We start from the raw sequence: 19,829 nt of genomic DNA on the forward strand, positions 1-19,829 counted from the left end.
ACTTTGCACAGCAAGCAGTTCGTGCTTCTCTCACAGAATCAGAGCCAACATGGGTCACAAACAAACAACCAATTTTGGGACAAACTGGGAACTATTTCCAAAGCTGTGGGTGGAGGATGTTTCCAAAATGACTTGCATCCTTCTGACAAAGCACACCTCTAACACACTTAACACCTGCCCACAAAGTCCCTTGTGACTTAGTGGTCATTGCTTGCAACCTTCTTAAAAAACACCAAGCCAACAAACCAAACAAAAGAAGGGGGTGAATCTTATTTCATTAGTCTTGACGATCGTGCCTAAGAGTGCTACAGTTCATGCAGCCATCTGGTCTCACTGTAAAGGCAGGTTGCAGTGTTAAAAAAATTCTTCTCGGTCACCGGTTCACAACACATGTCATATTTTACAAGCTGGGTTTATGCTATTCAGTGTGTAATAATGGTTTCCAAATACGTTTTCAGATGATATTTGAATCATCTTTGCCTCTTTAAAATGAATGAATTATACTCATTTATTTGTACCTCCAGTGTTTTCTTTTCACTATCCAATAGTTTCTTAATTTCTTTAGCTCTTCACAGGACTTTTTTCTGCTTAAGGCACCAGCTTACGACATTTTCTTGGAAGCACAGTCCACTGTATTCAATGGGGTTCATTTACAGGAAGTTGTTTTGATAGGATTGCAGCCTAAAATCTGAAAGCTTTCCAACAAAGGCTGAAAGCCCTACGTATTCCTGGAGCCAAGTACCCTCTGTGGATGGGAATACCTTTTACCAGCTCAATCTGGTTCACCAGCTATGGCGAAGGTCTGTTTGGAAGCTAGCCTAAAAAGAGCGATGCAACCTCCCTCTTGCAGAGTTCATTTATTTATTATAGATCTTGTGATTTATGTGGAAATTGTTCAGTTTGGTTGTGTACTTTTAAATATTTATTTAATGTTCTGTTTATTGTTTGTGACTACTTTTGTTATGCTGCAGTCAGTGCTTTTTTCCATGAAAAATAGGTGCTGGAACTCACCATGAAATTCTTACAGTAAGTCACCAGGTGACTTGGGGCAGCCCTGAACAGATGCCCGTGCCCATGCCCCTGGTTCTAGTGCAGGTTCTAGTGCAGGTCCTCATTCTCTTAGATTCAGGCAGATGGCATGGGCAGCTCGGAAGGGACCTTGCGCAAACATGTATGCGTGCAACGGTAGAGGCCTGGCTGGAGAGATGGATTGAAGAAAAGGAAATACGAATTGGCCCCACCCCATAGCTTGACCAATCGCAGCTTGGAGCAGCTAGGAACTAGGTGGAGTCATAGAGCTAACAAAAAGTGTAGACTTGCACATGCTGGCTAGCTTCCGTTTTGACTTGAAATGTTCATTTGGGGCTTCTCAGAAGTATGTAAAGGCAAGAAGCGGGGGGGGGGGGAGTGCCGGCCTGCAGTGGTGCCCACCTAAAAGATACCTGAACTGCACTCTGGTTTGCTCCAGCTGCAAAAAAAAGCAGTGGTTGTAGTTTCGTATTTTTTTCATGTTGTTAGCTGCCTTGAGCATGATTTGAACTGTGGAAAGGCAGCATACAGAAAACAAAAACAAAAAGTTTGCGTGCATGTACTTAGCGGGCCATTACAAGGTTGGTCTGATTATTCCAGCAATTGTATCTGTGCTGGATCCAGGAATTAGAAGTGGAACTCACGCATTAGAAGGATCTCAGCCTACAGCCTACTTCCCTAAACTCATATAACAATACGGTATCATAATGCAAGCACAAAAGAATGTATGAAGAATGGTAACTATCTCTGACTGTTCTGAACTTTCAAGTGCATTGTTTTGCTGCTGTTAACTTAATTTTAACCTAGTTTCTAAAGTATAAACTCTCCTTCGAGGGTCCTTACTTACTTAGCTGAAGATTCATTTTATATGCACAAGTGATGAATGTGTTCATTCAAAGCTCAAGGACAGCACAAAAAAGAAATCATTTTGCTGCAGAAGCCGTCAATAGCCCGTGTTGTTACTGCCAGTTGGTTGTTGATATCATTCCCAGCATTCCACCCACCCACCCACTGTGCCACAACCAAAAAACGGAAAGCAGGGAGGACCCAAGCAGATAAGGGCTGACTCAGTTGCCCATGGCTACCCTTTGAGTTTAATGGGACAAAGGAAATGGCCTGCTGTCCTTAGGCACTGCTTTGGAGGAGAGGTCTGCTTCTTGCAACAGACATTGGCAATCTCATAGGCAGAAATGTCTTGGTGAAGAGGTCTAAGAGTGTGCAAGGGGTCCATTGCAAGGGAATGTGGAACTGCAAAAACCTCAATATAAGCCTGGTTCATTTATATTTCCCATATTAATCCTATATACTGATAGCAAACAAATCCTCTTTGCGGACTGTTATGCAGCCAAAATAGTACCTAGGTTTGCAGAAGTAGCCCCCACCCTCAAAAACCCTAAAGGAAGAGGAGCTATACTCAGTGACCACAAAATGTGGATGAAATGTTGGGGAGGAAAACCGGGTTGGAGGAATGGAATGGAGTATGCTGGAAGGAAGGCGTGGTTGGCTGAAATCCTGAATTAGAAGAGAAGAAGAGTTTGGATTTGATATCCCGCTTTATCACTACCTGAAGGAGTCTCAAAGCAGCTAACAATCTCTTTTCCCTTCCTCCCCCACAACAAACACTCTCTGAGGTGAGTGAGGCTGAGAGACTTCAGAGAAGTGTGACTAGCCCAAGGTCACCCAGCAGCTACATGTGGAGGAGCAGAGACATGAACCCGGTTCACCAGATTACGAGTCTACCGCTCTTAACCACTACACCACACTGGCTCTCTGCAATTTGCTACAGATCCCACATGAGAAATTTAATTCAAAGAGGGGACCTAGAGTCAGCTTCAGTGGGTTAGGTCCCCACAGCTTAATTTCAGCCGGGACAGGAGATTTTGACCCTTTCCTAATGATGTCCTTAAATGCAAACCTTTCCTTTCTTCAGTGGGGGGCACACACTCCCCACACACAGAGTGGTTTCTTCTTGAGTTGGGGGGCACACCCCTTACAGAGTGGTTTCTCCCAAGGAAGGGTTTTTTGAGGGACACATGGGGACATCAGAAGGCAGCCCTGTTTAATGTTTGGTGTTTTATCACGTTTTTAATATTCTGTTGGGAGCCACCCAGAGTGGCTGGGGAAACCCAGCCAGATGGGTGGGGTATAAATAATAAATTGTTGTTGTTGTTATGCCCCAATTGAAAGGAGGGAGGTGTCGGGTTTTTAAATCTGGCTCCATCCCTAGTTTTGCTTTCTTCATTTTCAGTGCCCACCCTCCACTAGCTGCCTTTTGGACAAGAGGAAAGAGTAGAAAAAATTACTCTGCGAGGAGACAGGCTGGACTGACGGAAGAGTTGCATAAGGCAAAGAACTGCAGAAGTGAGCAGACTTTCTTGGTTAGACTGGATAACTTGTTGTTGTTGTTGTTTAGTCGTTTAGTCATGTCCGACTCTTCGTGACCCCATGGACCAGAGCACGCCAGGCACTTCTGTCTTCCACTGCTTCCGCAGTTTGGTCAAACTCAAGCTGGTAGCTTCGAGAACACTGTCCAACCATCTCGTCCTCTGTCGTCCCCTTCTCCTTGTGCCCTCCATCTTTCCCAACATCACAGATAACTTACAAAGATAACTTACACGGTCAAAAAGAAGAAGAAGAAATCCATCATCCCAAAAGAGGACACAGATTTGTATAATATTGGCATGTGCTCATTTATATGTACACATGCAAATTTAGGAATAACAAGTCTCACCCAAACAGACACAACTGAAACTGATGAGTGTGGCAACTGCATCTTATTTCAGCACTGGGGGTGGGACAGCATCCCTCACCGCAGGCAAGGCGGCCACCACAGGTAGGTTAGGTGGTGCACAACAGGCCAAAGCAGCACACACTGTTCTCTTTTCCAAAAAATTGCCAACACTCTCCATTCCCAGTATTCATTAATTAAGACATCTACCTCACCCTACTGATATGTGTGGCCCTGAGCTGGGTGTACAGTCATACCTCGGGTTGAAGTTGCTTCAGGTTGAGCGCTTTTGGGTTGCGCTCCGCGGCAACCCTGAAGTAATGGAACGCGTTACTTCCGGGTTTTGCCACTCGCACATGCGCAGACTGTCATAATGACGCCACGCGCATGCGCGGAAGCGGCGAATCGCACAGACGCGCAGTCACCGGTTGCGTTCGCTTCAGGATGCGAACAGGGCTCCGGAATGGATCCCGTTCGTATCCAGAGGTACCACTGTAGTGACTTTTGCATTGCCAAATAGAGAGAACGAGAAGGCACAGACTCGCATAAAATTTGCAGGTATAGCAGAGAGGACATAAAGCCAGACACCTGAACTCGAGGACACATATTGATTCAATGAAACCAGCCAAATTTTTGACAACAGAACTCTTGCAATCTGCGTTAGGCGACTGGGCAAACGCTTCTAGTTTTCTTTTCTTTTTCAAACCAAAATCCAAAGGCAAAAGTATCCCTGGATGCAATGTTCTCCTATGATTTACATTTTCTGCCCCCGCCCCATATATTTGCCCCCTTTCCTCCTGCAAGAAACATAGATTTATTTCCCCCTGTTTTGATATGAGCTGGAATGAATGCGACTGTTTATTTTTTTTCTCCCTCTCTCTCTCTCCCCCTACTTAGATGCTGCTTTGTTATGCCAAGACAACTTTGCGCACCAGACTCATCAATTAAATAGCAGCAGGACACTGAGAGTGGTGTTTGCTAAGGAACTGTTGCTACAGAACAAGCAAATGGAGCACAACGCATTGGGCCAAGTGACAGGAGAAGCGGAGGGCATTCTGGGTCCGTGGCTCCTGGCCCAGCAAATATAATTGGCGGGGGGAGAGACACTATCTCCTTCCAATGCTCCATTTTGAGGCAAAAGTGCTGCCCGAGTCAAGCTTAATACACTGTCATCTTAGGGGATAAAACTTAATTTTTGCACATTTATTCAGTGAGGGGTCTTTAAAATATGTTTTTGGGTGTGAGGTGAGGAATTCAAATCAGTTATTATTTTTGTGATTGGGCATTTAGCTTGGTAAATCTATGCTTAATTAAACTGCCCTCAGAGAGCCAAAGAATCTTAATCTTACCTTCTGAAAATGTCAGGAAACGCTAAATTAAGGTTACCAGACGTCCCCGTTTCCTGGGGACAGACCCCGGATTTACAAATCAGTCCCCATACAAAATCCATTGAAGCTGAAAAGTGTCCCCAGATTCATTGAAAAAAATCTGGTTATCTTACGCTAAATAACAACAAAAATAATAAATAATAGAAATAATATGCATATATAACTGCAAGTACTTGGTAATCATTCTTAATGATTACTATGCAGTTTTACACACAATTCACATACCAAGCAAAGCGAGATTATATTAATTTCACCAAAATACATTTCAAGTTCCCAAGTCATGTTACGGCTTTCTAGCACCCCTCATTTTTTGAATATGAAAGTTGCAAAAATTTGACACGCCTTATCGATACATCACTTGATACAGCCCTTCCTTGATGTGAGATTTACAACGAAATATATATTTTAAAATTAGACGGGTAGTCCTTTTACACTCAGGGTGTTGCAGGACTGATTTGACTAAAGAAGACAAAAGACTGCATGGGGCAGGGGTTCAATACTGGGAATCACTAAATCCAACAACATTCACTGTTCATCATCATTATTTATTTATTTATTAAATTTGTATAACACTCTTCATCTGAAGATCTGTTAGTTATTCTGTTAGTTCACGGAATAGAATACAGAATATAGCCACAAAGAACATAATAAAAACAAGAACAAAACCAAAACCAAAACCAAAACCAAACAAGAATACCCCCTTCCACAACACATTTTAAAAGGGCATCGGTTATCAATCGGCCAAAGGCCTGGCTTAAGAGAAAGGTTTTCACTTGGCGCCTAAAGATATATTATGAAAGTGGTAGGCAAACCTCTCTCTGAGGAGAGCATTCCACAAACGGGGAACCACTGCAGAAAAGGCCTGTCTCATATTGTCATCCTCCAGACCTCTCATGGAGAAGGCACATGAAGAAGGGCCTAAGAGGGTGATCGCAGAGTCTGGGGCAGTTTATATGGGAAGAGGAAGTCCTTGAGGTATTGTAGTCTTGAGGTCAAAACCAGCACTTTGAATTGGGCCCAGAAACTAATCGGCAGCCAGTGCAGTTGGGTCAGGTTTGGTGTAATATACCCAAACTGTCTTCTCCGGGTGAGAAACCTAGCCACCGAATTCTGCACCAGCTAAAGTTTCTGAACAGCCTTCAGAGGCAGCCCTACATATAATGTGTTGCAGTAAAGTAACCTAGAGGTTACCAGAGCATATATGACAGAGGTTAAGCTATACTTGTACAGACAGGGGCGCAACTGGGGCACCAGCTGAGGCTGATGGAAGACACTCCATGCCACTAAATTTGCCTGAGCTTCAAGTGACAGTAAAGGATCAAGGAATAATCCCTAAGCTATATACCTGCTCCTTCAAAGGTTAGTTCATAAGGTGGTGATGCAATTTGCTTTGCTTAGCAGTCTAATGTGAGCCTACCTAATTCACACCCACCAAAACAATGTTTATTCCTGCATTTATATCCCACCTTTTTCTCCAAGCAGCTTAAGGTGCCAGCACTTCTTTGTGGGGGCAGGGTGTGATAATAATAATAATAAATAATAATTTTTATTTATATCCCGCCCTCCCCAGCCGAAGCCGGGCTCAGGGCGGCTAACAACAATAAAACAGTACAAAAGTACAACACAAACAACACTCTAAAATCATTCATTATAAAATTAATTCAAATCAAGCCACTGGCATCCATTGAGCCAGAGCTCCGCGAAGATTGCCGAGGGAGGGAGTCAGGCTGTGCCCTGGCCAAAGGCCTGGTGGAACAACTCTGTCTTGCAGGCCCTGCGGAAAGATGTCAAGTCCCGCAGGGCCCTAGTCTCTCGTGACAGATCTTGTGATCTTACGTGGGTCACATGATGTGCACAAGAGTGAGGCCCTGGAAGATGGCATCCCAGTTTTGGGCCATATTGGAGGGTATGAAAGCCTAGACTGGAAGTGTCCCAGCTTCTGGAACAGGAAAACTGCCGCAAAACTGTTTGCAGGATTCTAAAAACAGGCATGAACATTACAGGGCTAAAAATGGGTACAGTGGTACCTCAGGTAACAGACACTTCAGGTTACAGACACTTTGGGTTACAGACTCCGCTAACCCAGAAATAGTACCTCAGGTTAAGAACTTTACCTCAGGATGAGAACAGAAATCACGCTGCAGCAGCAGCAGGAAGCCACATTAGCTAAAGTGGTACCTCAGGTTAAGAATGGTTTCAGGTTAAGAACGGACCTCCAGAACGAATTACGTTCTTAACCAGAGGCACCACTGTATTGTGATAAGCTGGAAGGGTGTTATAAGCAGGGTGACTGCCTGACTCCCTCAGTTCCCAAGAAGAGGCAAAAGGAGACTATATACTGTCACACTGGTGCAATGATCTGGGGGCAGTCCAATCTCTGCTGAACGCTCAGGGGTCCCTCTGTGTATTTGGCCCATAGCGACACATGGCTAGTGACTGCATCACTTTTCCTTGCACGTAGATCAGCAGTGTGGAAAGACGTCATCCGCTAAAGGGCACAGGAGCAGGGCCAGGAAATGAAGGGGCCAAATCTGATCCCAGAGAAAGCTTCACCCATTTGATTTCTCCCTGTTTTTATATGTGTTGGAAGCCACCCAGAGTGGCTGAGCCAACCCTGCTAGATGGGTGGGGTATAAATAATAAAATTATTAGTATTAGTATTAGTATTAGTATTAAGGAACAAGAATGGGGACAGTAAAATATTTAGTCATGCAGGGATCACACAAGCATAAACGTTCCCTTGCCTTAAAGGTGGTATCGCTCAGGTCAGAAATGTTCTGTAAGGGGCTGTTTTTGTCATTCCTTTTTTTAAAAAAAATTCTGACTATATAGGAGCATTTCTTATTTCTCTTGCATTTTTTTAAAAGCACTATCAGGCCTACCGAAGACTAAGCCCTGCCCAGATGCTAGCAAATGTATGTCAGCTGCTCTTTATGCTGCTTGCCGCACAGCCAACTTGTTCATCTGGCCCTCTGGAAGATCTGTGAGAAAGAAGAAAAGCTTCTTTTCCACGAGCATTGAAAAGTCAGTTTCATAAAGCCTTTAAGATTTAATGGATACTCAAGCTGGCGTATAAATAACCTGTTTTACAGGCATGGCTTTATCTGGGCCTTCCTTTATGCAAACCAGAGACTACAAAGGAAAGATCAAAGATTTCAAATTCAGCTTTGTTTTGAAAGCAAAAATTCCTTACTCTGTCTGCACAATAGGGGAAGGGTTTCTAAATAAGACAAGACAAGCCACGCATCTCATTGTAACTTGACTTCTCCCTTTGATTTCCTTCATCCAGGTTGCATCGACAATGCCGCCAATTTTCAAAGGGCAATGAGTAATAGGGCTGCTGTGGTCTCGCCGATTTATAGAGTGCAGGTTGGGATATCTTTATTACTTAGAGCACAGAAGAAACCAGAGGATGGTCTGAAGGCAAGGGCTGTAGTGTTAACTCTGAAGATAAGCAGGTTTGGAGCTGGCCAATAACCGGATGTTATTGTTGTATGACATTAAGCATGGTGTGGAGAAGTGGATAGAGACTTAAAAATATATATATCTCATAATACTAAAAGAGAGGACCACCCAACAAAGCAGAAGGCTGGAAGTTTCAGAACAAAGAATGGCACACAGCTAAACCATCAAAAGATGTAGTGGTGGCCAAATTCATGGAGCATAAGACAAATTCATGGAGCATAAGGCTAACAATGGCTCCTAGTCATGAATACTTTGTTGGGCTCAGGTCCTACTTGCATGTAGGAACAGGATACTGGACTAAATGGGTCTTTGGCCTGATCCAACAAGCCTGCTGTTATGTTCTTAACATTACAGTGGTACCTCGGGTTAAGAACTTAATTCGTTCCGGAGGTCCGTTCTTAACCTGAAACTGTTCTTAACCTGAAGCACCACTTTAGCTAATGGGGCCTCCCGCTGCCGCCACGCCGCCAGAGCACGATTTCTGTTCTCATCCTGAAGCAAAGTTCTTAACCCAAGGTAATATTTCTGGGTGAGCGGAGTCTGTAACCTGAAGCGTATATAACCCGAGGTACCACTGTACATAGGAACATAAGGTTGCACCCAACTAAGTTAAACCCTGAGTAGACCCACTGGAAACAACAGACTTAATCTTAGGGTTGCCACCTTTGTTCTGGTGAAATGCAGGACAGGGTGAGGCAGGGGAGATTGAGGGATAATTATTTTTTCCCACATCTGTTGCTGAAATGACTTCAGAGCAATCCATTACAACCTATTGCAGACTAACAGGCTGGCCCCTCTAGAATTTGACACACACACACACCTGTAAATCTGTCTGTGCTTGGCTATCCAGAGCTTAAATGCATGATCTTTCACACACCCTTTCCCTAACTTGGGAGAGAGAGAGAGAGAGAGAGAGAGAGAGAGAGAGAGAGAGAGAGAGAAATACAGGACAAAACTGTATCAATACAGGACAAGGCATTTTACATTGAAATATGGGACAAGAATGTACTATACAGGACAAGTGGCAACCCTACATCGTGCACGTTAATTTCAATGGGTTTGCTCTGGGTATGGCTTAGTTGGATACAACCTGTAGGAAGCTGCCTCCTTACTAAGAAAGATCACTCACCCACCTACTTCAGTGTTGTCAACACTGGCTGGCAGTGTCTCTCCAGGATTCCAAGCACACAATCTTTCCTTGACCCTACCTGGAGTTGCCAGGGATTGAACCCATGACCTTTAGCCTGCCAGGCATGTGCTCTGCCACTGGGCTACGGCTCTTCCTTAATGCTGCAAACTTTCCCTCTTCCATCTGACTTTTGCTGGCACCAAGAAGCTTCTAGGTCTGAGGCCCAGCTCGAATGACAGCCTGCTCAGATCTAAGTCAATACGCACATCTGCGCATCTTTAATGTTCAACTCTTTACACGGGCAGCATGTTTCCTGGACACAGCTCTGGCTCAGCTGTTTGGATATTTGGCCCTTGTGCCTGCTGCCACACTGCTGTCACTTTCTGTTTTGTTTGGCATTTTTAAGACAGTAGCTAATGGGGCGGAGGGAACGAGGGATTCCTGGCTGAGATTAAGTCTCCCTGATATCAACTCAGTCATCCTTACGTAAAACAGCATTTAGACAGAAAGGAGCAGGGAGGGGGGAGGAACCCAGAGCAATAAAATATTGCAAAACTTGTGCTGATATTTCTGCTAATGCAAAGTGGCAGTTTTTAAGCAGGGTTGCCTACATTTGTCACTTTCAATCATAGGATGGCGATTGTGGTACTTAGAAGGTCTTAATAGTCTTAAGAAAACAAGCCTCCTCCTCCTCTCTCTCTCTCTCTCTCTCTCTCTCTCTCTCCTCAAAACAGAGAGGGGGGCCGAATAACAAACGCCCAGACACAGAGACTGGGATTGTCATGCCTTGAGAAACGTCAAGAGTGAGGCCTGGTGTTGTCTGTGCACTTCCTTTTCATCCTGCTCAAGTGAAACTGACAACTTGTCAAGCCTCTCATCCTGTTCACTTAGCATCCTGTTATATCCTTTCACTCTCTTCCCCTTTGCTGTCTGCCAGCCACCATTTCTGTGGCTCAACGTAAAGAAGAAACTATAGGAGAGGCTCTCGTGATTGGTTTTAAGCCATAAAAGGAAACAGTGGTTTTACCAAACCCATAATTCCCCTGCCTGTATACCAAACCTAGTATATTTACAATTCTTGTCTGTGTGATGAGCCTTGAGTTTGGATCCATCAAAATGTGTGATGACTTTATTTTCCTTTCTCCGTATGCCCAACTGGTCTGCATGGTTGGCAAAACTAAGCAGCCAGATGCCATCATCTCAAATGCTGCGCATTGTAACCCCTTAGTTATGGAAGGAAATGAAAACTCCCCTTGTTTGTCTTTAAGGAGTCACAAGACTCTCCGTTTTTTGCCTCTAGATGAGTTTTCCTATTGCTTTTTACAATTGTTCCTCTCCTTCATTATGTCTGCTCAACTACCATAATAGCTTCCTAGTTAGGCAGGGAGGCAGGTAGACAAATAGCCAAGAAGAACATTATTTCAATTTCTGCCAAAAGCATTGGGACAAAAATAGCTTCTTCTCTTAGTACAAATTGATCCCCACCTCCCAGGAATACTCTCTTTTGTCGTATCATCAACACTATAGAAACCCAGGTACCCTTAATCTGCAACATTGAACTCTTGTGCAAATCTTCACTGCTGGCTCAATCTACTAATGAAGAAGGAGCAATGCAAGTAAGTATAATCCATAGAAATTTAAATGTAATGATGTATTATTGAGAAGAACATAGTCTGGTTCCAATAGACTTCAGGCCTGATTCATACTACCAAAGAGGCACAGTGGGTTGAGTAGATATTTAACCTAAGCTATGCTTACTGTAAGGTGGCCTCACAACAAGTGCTATAGGAACATAGGAAGCTGCCTTATATTGGTATTCTCTATACCAGGTGTGGAGAACCTTTGACATTCCCCTCCCCAAAGTTCAGCTCCCATCAGCACCACCAAGCATGGCCAATGATGAGGGGAGCTGTCGTTTAGCAGCTTCTTGAGAACCAAAGGTTCCCCATATGTGGTGTAAACCTACATTGACCAGCAGTGGCTCTGCAGGGTTTCAGACAAGGGTCTCTTCCAGTCCTACTTGGAGATGCTGGGAATTGAACCTGGGACCTTTGGCATGCAATGCATGTTCTCTACCACTGAGCCAAGGCCACCATTGACTCTACACCATAGCTCAACAAAGCAACTATGTTGAGTGAGATATGCTCACAATGAACCAGCTCCACAATCATCATCCCAGAAGCACAACTCAGGTCCTTTGAAACAGTAGCGTCAGCGGGGCAGGACTTGGGGGCAAAAGGCCAGAGTCCCAGTCTACAGAATAAGCCAGAGGGTCACCAAACAAAGGAAGGCCTGGGTTGCTGCATTTTGAAGCAAGTGAAGTAATCTAAGAAGCCCACTCCCCATGAGACATATAAAACCAGAGTCTAAAATTACCTAACAACATCACTGTTTTGCCTTAGGCATGCTTGACATCCTTTGGATGGCCACCAGTTCTATTGACTTTTCGGTATAGGATAAGCAATTTAAGAGCAAATCATCTTGACTCTTTAGATAAGACTAGGCTTTATCTACTCAACAATGGACAACTAGCTGCCCCTTGGAGTTCATAGACAGGTTGTGATATAACTATCATGTGATTTGTCTCCAACTTCTAGAGATGAATTAGCTTAGCATCATTTTGTCCTGAATATGTATACAAATGTGCTTATTATTCTACTATCAATTTGGTAGGGAGTGGTTGGTTGGTTGGTTGGTTGGTTGGTTGGTTGGTTTGTTGTGATGTTATAGCTGAGCTGCATGTTACCTACAGAACATTGACTTTCAAATTACAGATTGGAGGTATCATGTAGAACTCTCTCACCACAGAGTTAACCTTGCAACATCCCTATCTTCTTTTCAGGGGCAGGTGAAAATTTAATTAACCAAGGATTCTTAGGGTTTGGGGGCAGTTAGCCTCTGAATAACATTGATTTTTATAGTGGTTTTAGCTGCCTGCTGTGATTTGGATGATGTTGACTTTATTGACTTGGATTGAAACTTAGCCTTCTGCAAATGGAAGGGTTTCTTCCATCCTTGGAAAGCTTTTGATCCTGCTGGCAGAAGGTGGGAGGTGATTTTTGCCAAGTTCTCCCTTCCCTATAACTTCCCTCACTGCTTCAGAAGGCCTCCAGAGCAAATTTTGGGAGAGCAAAAGATGTTTCAATGAAAAGGGAGAATCTAATCAAGACATCTCTTGCAGGAACATTCCCTGAGCAGAGTTTCAAACCATTGTCAAAGTCAAGGTCCAAACCATTGTATTTTATGTGTTTATTTTAAGCTGGTCCGAGAGCTACAGCTGAAGAGCAGATTTGAAATATTAGAAATAAATAAACAGAATGAGTAGCACAGTTCCAGAACCCTGTAAGGAATGATCATTGGCCCCAGACAGATTATATTCTCTGCTTCTGAATGTGATGATGGTTCTGTACATCATGATACACCTTCTGCTATGCAAACTATTATACAATCTCATTGATTCTAACACTCAGCCAAGGCAGGGCATCATTCATCCTGTTTTTCAGATGAGAAATGGAGATGGAGAAGTTGTGCTGAAATTTGAACTTGTCAATGTCTTACATTCTGTCCTCTGCCTGTTGCTGGGTCTTGCAAAAGATTATCACTCACAGAAATATGCTCCATGCCACTCTGTGCTATAAGTAATGCAGGATATACATAAATACCGCAATATCATTATTAAGGCTAAGAGAATATATTTTGGTACATGAGATAAGTATTAGATTGATGCTGGGATTCTCTTAGTCTGGATAACATCTGTCTTGCAAATATGCTTCAAATTGCTTTCTAGCTATATTCGCCTTGTGTATTATTATTATTTTTAAAAGACACATATCACCTTCGAATTTAATGTCTGGTTTAATCAGGAAAACTTTGTATGAATGATGACTCTTTAATTCTGTTGATGGCAAATTGATGCAAAACTCTAGGTGTCAAGACTACAATGCACTACATAGTGAAAGCTCAAACATTATGGAGGTCTTCTGGCACACCACTTTTATACTAGTCCCAGATTTCTTTTTTTGGTTTTGGTTTTAAAGACTGCAGTCCTATACCTGGGAGTAAGTCCCATTGGACTTCACAAGACTTAGACCTAAGTTGACATGCATGGGGTTGTGCTGGAATTCTCCTACAATTTAGTAAGATCTGAAATAACTCAGCAATATAGTCTTCCTGACCTCCTCTTTCAAGAATGCATTGAGCAAATATAGGTTACCCAGTTAGATGGTGTGATGCCCTGCTACCTATGTAAGTCAGTGTTTGTCTAGTCCATACAATTTCTTCCTTCTTGTTCCTTGAACTCTTTGTTTTCCATTTGCAATTTCACTCATCCATTTCTTACTAGGTGCCCCCACATCCTGGAATGAAAATACGGGAGCAGTATTATTGTTGCCTCCCTTTTTGTACTCACTATGTTCTTTGAATATGTATTATTGTGGTCACAGGTTTTATTAACCAAACACAAGGCTGGCCAATGTGATGCCATCCAGATATTTCTGGTCCCATCATCCCTGATTACTCACCATGCTAGCTGAGACCAGTGGGAGCTGGAGTCCCAACAAGATCTGGAAAGTACCACTTTGGCTATCCCTGACCTATCCCATCAAGGAGCTACAACAATCCCAACAATAACCTGAAACTTACTATCTGCAGGCATATCTGACTTAAGGAGATGGCAGAAGGAACTTCTCTCTATCTCCTCACATGGGTGGCACAACCCTGCGTCAAAGCCCAGCACCCACTGTTTCACTGATGCTGGCCTTTAATGGACAACTCACCATAGAGATGGGGGACACCTATTGCCCCAGCTCTCCTAGTTGGCTGGTGGGAACAGTGAAGCCACCAGGACACAAGAGCGTCTTGCCAATGCAGTTTTTACAAGCCAGGCAATGATGGAAGGTACCCTTCACTGAAAAAGTGCTCACTAAGGGTGCCTGCTTGAATCTCTTCCTGCCCACACCACATACCCAAAAGTAGTGACAAAGAGACAAGATAACATATAGCCAGGCCCCAAATGTAAAGAGAAATGTGGAGTGGTGGGAGAGATTGTGGGATGTAATCCATTGGTGCAGTCAAATGCAACATTCCTTTTTCCCCTAGGTTCCACTGGTTTGGAACTTCCTCCCCCTGCATGTGATCTGGGAGACGGGTGTGGCTCTGGCTGACTCCATAAAAGAGCCGAGTCAAGCAGCCATTTTCTCAGTCTAGTCTTCACTTGCTGATCTCTTGTTGCTGCCCTTTTGCTGCCATGCTGCTCTCCTGCAGCCATTTTGTTGTCTTAATGTAATTTTTGCTGTCTGCTGGCTCTCAGCCAGCAGCACATGAGTTCAGTCTCCATATGAGATGAACTCACGCTTTGTTGTGTAACTACCAAGTAAAGCCTGCCTTTCAGGGATCAAATCGTGAACTGAAATGTGAGCAAACTTTTTGTTACTTTACTCAGAAAGACTCTTGTGTCTTTATTCTTTTAAGAGGGATTAAAGGGGACAACAGGAAATAATCTTAACTAAGAAATTCAAACGAATCTGCAAACTAGCTTCCAGCTATGTTGAGGGAAATCTCCTCTGCTACATCACTTACTAGCATGAGTGAAGGAAGGATAATACTTATCCAATATATCCTTTCCTACTACAGTGGTACCTCGGGTTACATACGCTTCAGGTTACATACGCTTCAGGTTACATACGCTTCAGGTTACATACGCTTCAGGTTACACACTCCGCTAACCCAGAAATAGTGCTTCAGGTTAAGAACTTTGCTTCAGGATAAGATCAGAACTCGTGCTCCAGTGGCGCGGCAGCAGCAGGAGGCCCCATTAGCTAAAGTGGTGCTTCAGGTGAAGAACAGTTTCAGGTTAAGAACTGACCTCTGGAACGAATTAAGTACTTAACCTGAGGTACCACTGTATCCTTAACATCCCCACAGAAATAACCCAGTGGCCAATCACAGAGCACCCGAAACATTCCTTGTTAACCTCCACTTTCAGGGCTACAAGCTGATCGCACATTAGTCCATGGGAGGGAGGGTAGTATTCTGTGCTAGTCCTAAGAGCCTGAGTTGGGAAGGCTTCAGCCTTAAAAGGAAGGTGCTTGGACTCTTCTGATTGGCCAGGGTTGCCCAGCAAAAGTTTCCACACACATCCCATCTCTTCTGAAGGGAAGTCTCAGGGGCTTCCTCCAGCCATCTGCCCTGTCTAAGGAATGAGATCGTCTCACTCCTCTTCTTGCTGCCTTTGTCTGTTTTCCACACGTTCCCAGCTCTCCTTGGCTCATTTCTATTCTTTTCTCATGAATGCCGTTCTTAAAGGTCTCTGGCGGTGTCTGTTTTAACCCTAGCCTTAGGCAGATTCCTAATTTGTCCTGCACTGCACTCATCTTTCTGCCTCCCCCCTCCCATCCCATTTTAAGATTACTTAGTAACGGCTACCAAAATAATGACTACTAACATTCTGCTATGAATGCTACTACATGTTAATATGCTTGGCATGTTTACTCAGAATTGAACAATATAGGACTTTCTCCCTGATAGATGTGCCTACGATTAGCATTGTGGGTATTCTTTGGCACTGTACAGAACAGCGAAATCTCACGGTCTGTGACAGAAGAAATAGGCAAGGCAGGAAAGAAAAATACTGGTTGTGTGATTGTCAAAGGTCACATTCACACCAGACATTTCCAGCACAATAGCACCACTTCAAGGGCGCTGAGAATTGTTAGGACACCCCAGAGCTATAATTCCTAGGCTGATTTAGCAATCAATCCTTCTTCATGGAAAACTCTGGGAATTGTAGGTCTGTAAGTGGAACAAGGATTTCCTAACTCTCAGCACCCTAAGCAAAAGCTCTCAGAATTCTCTGCGGGAAGACTTGACTGTCTAGAGTGGTATCATAGTGCTTTAAATGTAGGGTGTGAATGTGGCCAAAGACTAGTGGGGAAGGAAAAGGTAATGGGTGAAATCAGGTTGTAAGTGGGTAACTAAATTCAGGCAAAGTGTTTACTATTTATCATTAGCACGTTCCCCACTCCTGTTGAAAGGCAGCACCATGAAGGGCCAATGAAGAAGGCATTTCATGGCCCCTGAATCATACCGACACCATACGGATATTGTGTTGTGTTCCTTATATCAGAGTTGAATGTGATTTTTGTTTTACTGTGAGAATCTTATGCCAAGCTGCTCTGAGAGTCTCTCGGGGCTCTAAAGGGGGATAGAAATATTGCTAAATAAATTTATTATGGGACATTGCGGGGTGGGGGTGTGGATACCAAGGAGGCCTCAGAGATGGGGTGGAATGGGGGGTACTGGGAGACAATATGGATAGAATGATTAGCAGCTCTAGATGCACTAGATATATACCTGTAGGATATCAGGGGGAAATGTCACAGTGAGCAAAGGCTGTGGGACTGGTCAAAGAAATGCCCATGTGTGTAAATTGTAGATCTAACAGCCTAGTGGGGCTTCTCGGGCAAAGATCACTAGTTCCATTAACAGAACTACACTTCCCAGAGTTCCCTGGGGGAAATGGATGGCACTTTCACCAGCTTGCCTACAATGCAGTTACATCCCCTGATAGTGACGCAATTCCTTGCACTATTTTTTTGTGTGTGTGTGTGTGGATGTGTTTAGCATTCATTAGCGTCTTTTGTAAGTCTCTTACATTTGCTGTTTGCTGTTCTTTAAGAAAGGTCCTTGAATCTCTTCCAACCATTTGTTATTTCATTTTGACTCTGAGTTGTTTATTGTCAGGCCTTTTTCTCTTTTTCATTGCCCTCTTTCCCTTTCTTTCATTAAACCCCCCAGCTTGCTTTGATTAAGCTTTGACAAATACAAGGAAACAAGGACCTTTCTTTCTTTCTAAGAATCTGATCACGCCACACTCCCTACAGCATATGGATCTTTTTTCTCTCTCTCCCTTTCAAGAGCCTTGTTTGGCCAGGTGAACATCTGTTGCTTAGCGCTATTATGAATAAGCAGCAATAACTCTGATAAAGTGAGCTTAAGACAACAGCTTAACGACTTTCACGCAAGAACTTAATCGTTTTTCCTTATCTAGCTCCACCTCCTGTGTTTATCCTTTCCACTCCACACGCAGACACAATTTTCCATTTTGCTCATAAGATCCACTCTACCAAACAACGTCTTTCTCATTCAGATCCCCGGTAAAATGGTGCTTCACCGACATCTTTGTGTTTGCATGTTGCACAGCTGAATATTTGATTTACAGAAAAAACTCTGGTCATGTCTGGATTATTATTATTATTATTATTATTATTATTATTATTATTTCTGTTTCATAATGCCACTTTTCTGTGTTTGGAATGGTACTGAACTACTGCTAGGGTCCAGCCCACTAAGAGCAGCTTAAGAACAGGAGACTTAAAACACAATTGGTGCACACTGTGTGGTATAGTGGTTAGCGTGTTCAGAGGCGGATTTAGGGGAGCACAACCGGTTCAGTCACACTGGAGCCCTAGGGACACCACTGGGGATGCTACAACTACATATACCCTCCAACATTTCTCTGATGAAAATGGGGACGTCCTATTCCATCATCATCATCATCATATTATTTATACCCTGCTCATCTGACTGGGTTGCTTCAGCCACTATGGACAGCTTCCAACATATATAAAAACATAATAAAACATTAAAGGGCTGCCTTCAGATGTCTTCTAAAGGTTGTATAGTTACTTATCTCCATACCCTCCAACATTTCTCCAATGAAAATAGGGACAGCCTAAGGAAAAGTGGGGCATTCTAGGATCAAATCAGAAACTGGGATAGCGTCTGTAAATCCGGGACTGTCATTGGAAAAGAGGGGTGTTTGGAGAGCCTGCAACTATGATTTACAATGGAGCGTGAGAGGCAGGGGGTGCCGAACTTTGGCGTCGCACAGGGCGCCGCTGAAATTTGAGACCCCCAGACCCTCCACTGGTGCATTTGGCCTGAAAACGGCAAGGGAGAGTGTTCTTATGCTCAGGTCCTGCTTGAGCATTTCCCACAAGCATCTGATTGGCCCCTGAGAACATGGGCCATTGGCCTGATCCCATAGGCTCTTAGTCACAACATTCAAGGTTTGTCAGAATAGGTGAATAAGGGGAAGACATGACAGAGGTGCAAGATTATGCATGGTGTAACGAAAGTAGTTCTAGAGAAGTATAATATTATATTATTCTAGAGAAGCCATAATATTAGAACCTACAGCTGAATGGTAAGAAATTCAGGACACATAAAAGGAAGTACTTCTTCATGCAAGCACATAAACTATGGTGCATATGATACACAGTAGTGGCAGCCAGTAAGTCAGGCAGCTTAAAGGGAGGAGAAACAGCAGTAGCCAGCAATCATGATGGCTGCAGTAACTCATAACAGCTGCCTCCCCCTGCTAGTTTCAGTTTGTTGGTTAGCTTTTCTACTAAGGCTGTTTTCCATACAGTTTGGTACCAGTGGTCCATGTTCATCATCATCATCATCATCACCATCATCATCATTTATTATTTATACCCGCCCATCTGGCTGGGTTTCCCCAACCACTCTGGGCGTCTCCCAACAGAGTATTAAAAACACAATAAAACACCAAACATTAAAAACTTCCCCAAACAGGGTTGCCTTCAGATGTCTTCTAAAAGTCAGATAGTTGTTTATTTCTTTGACATATGATGGGAGGGCATTCCACAGGGTGGGTGCCACTACTGATAAGGCCCTTGGACAGGTCCCTCCAGTGTCTGGCTATGATGCTTCTGACTGCTGAGAGTAAGTGGCTTACAAGCTCTTTGTAATGTGAGTGTACGTTATTGTCTTGGAAGATATGCAATAGGGCCAGTTCTGGGGTAGGCTCTGATACCTGTTTAGTTATTTTGCATATTTCTTGTAGGACTGCTGTCCAAAAGGGCTGGATTTCGGGGCAATCCCACCACATGTGGAGGCATGTGCGTGTAGAGGTAAAACCTCTCCAGCATTTTGGTGAGGTTCCTAGGTGTTTCAACACTAATGTCCGTGGTGTTAGGTACCATCTATAGATAAGATTCAAAGTGAGTTCCCTTCTTTTGGCTGAGGATTTAAAGGGAGGTTTAGACCACATTTTGGTCCAAATAAA

At 43.6% G+C, this 19,829-nt stretch overlaps 1 protein-coding gene across 1 annotated transcript in view; it reads right to left on the minus strand.

Annotated features, from left to right (window-relative positions):
- Positions 1 to 10,457, minus strand: part of PROX1 (prospero homeobox 1) — a 318,666-nt gene extending 308,209 nt beyond the window's left edge. Inside the window, exon 1 of the mRNA XM_081000513.1 lies at positions 10,427 to 10,457. The gene's annotated coding sequence lies outside the window, so the exon portion shown is untranslated. The remainder of the gene's footprint in view (positions 1 to 10,426) is intronic.
- Positions 10,458 to 19,829: the final 9,372 nt, after the last annotated feature.

Source organism: Podarcis pityusensis, assembly GCF_964106645.2.
Source record: "Podarcis pityusensis genome assembly, chromosome: 3".
Classification (NCBI taxonomy): domain Eukaryota; kingdom Metazoa; phylum Chordata; class Lepidosauria; order Squamata; family Lacertidae; genus Podarcis; species Podarcis pityusensis.